Here is a 1,403-nt window from a genome sequence, read left to right as displayed (position 1 = left end):
GACCTGCTGCTGTCCTTCACTCCACACTCCCACTTCCTATCTCTTCCTCCATTTATCTCTGATCCTGCATTCCTGCCCTCATCCTCTATGGTTTCCTGTCCTCTGAAAATACACTGAATAGTCAAGGGTTGCAGAGTTGTACTGCCGCACTGTGAGATGTGTTGGGTCGTGGCTCCAAAGGGGGTGAAGTTCTCAAAGGTCTTCTGATATTTTTAATGTGTCGTAGTATGTAGTTGAAAGTGTACATATTTGCTAGTGAGTGAGGGCAAACAGCATTTTAGGAGATGTTTTGCATTTTAATTGTAACCATTCCTGAATTACCCACTGCTTAGAGGACTAGGTCACCCAAAAATGAAAATCCTGTCATTTACTCATTGCGTATGACTTTATTTCCTCCGTTGAACGCAAAAGGAGAAGTTTAGTGGAATGTCAAAGCTGTTTTGTTTTTCTTCAAACAAAGAAAGTCTATAAAGGGAAATTGATGTAGCTTCAGTAATTAAAAAACAACCGTACTGTAAGTTGTCCGCACAGCTTCTATCCATAGTTATAACAACCATTGAGGTCCACCAGATGTGGACCTTTTTGAGGTGTATTATAAAAGTTGCCTAATAATAGTTTTACTTTGGTGCAAAGATGTTGCACAATGCCAAGATGGCCAATCAAATCAGAGTAGGCATTACTGTTACTGTTTAAAGAAGCCGAGTGTGAATTCCAGCATTAATCAGTTTTAATGGACAAAAAGTGAGATGCAGGAGAAGTTTAGTGGAATGTCAAAGCTGTTTTGTTTTTCTTCAAACAAAGAACGTCTATAAAGGGAAATTGATGTAGCTTCAGTAATTAAAAAACAACTGTACTGTAAGTTGTCCGCACAGCTTCTATCCATAGTTATAACAACCAGTGAGGTCCACCAGATGCGGACCTTTTTGAGGTGTATTATACAAGTTGCCTAATAATAGTTTTACTTTGGTGCAAAGATGTTGCACAATGCCAAGATGGCCAATCAAATCAGAGTAGGCATTACTGTTACTGTTTACAGAAGCCGAGTGTGAATTCCAGCATTAATCAGTTTTAATGGACAAAAAGTGAGATGTAACTAGTGCTGCGTTCAAGTCCTCCTGGGACGTTCGTACTTACGAGTTGACAAGTCGTAATTACGACGTCAGGTGCGTTCAAGTCAGTTTAGTCGGCACAAGATGGCGGTGTACCTTCTTTTAATAAATTACAAGAAAATACAACAGGGTCTGTTAATTCTGCTTATAGAAAATGAGCAAAGAATTCGCATCAGGTGTGTTTTGCGTTTTTAATATTTTTTTTTAGACCAGGATCCCAGTATAACTGATTTTCAGCATCAACAAATGCTAAAATACAGAGATTAAAAAAAGCTGTTAGCTAAATGCAACATG

Source organism: Sinocyclocheilus rhinocerous, unplaced genomic scaffold, assembly GCF_001515625.1.
Source record: "Sinocyclocheilus rhinocerous isolate Xijiao unplaced genomic scaffold, SAMN03320098_v1.1 scaffold138, whole genome shotgun sequence".
Classification (NCBI taxonomy): domain Eukaryota; kingdom Metazoa; phylum Chordata; class Actinopteri; order Cypriniformes; family Cyprinidae; genus Sinocyclocheilus; species Sinocyclocheilus rhinocerous.
This window is presented reverse-complemented; position numbering follows the sequence as displayed.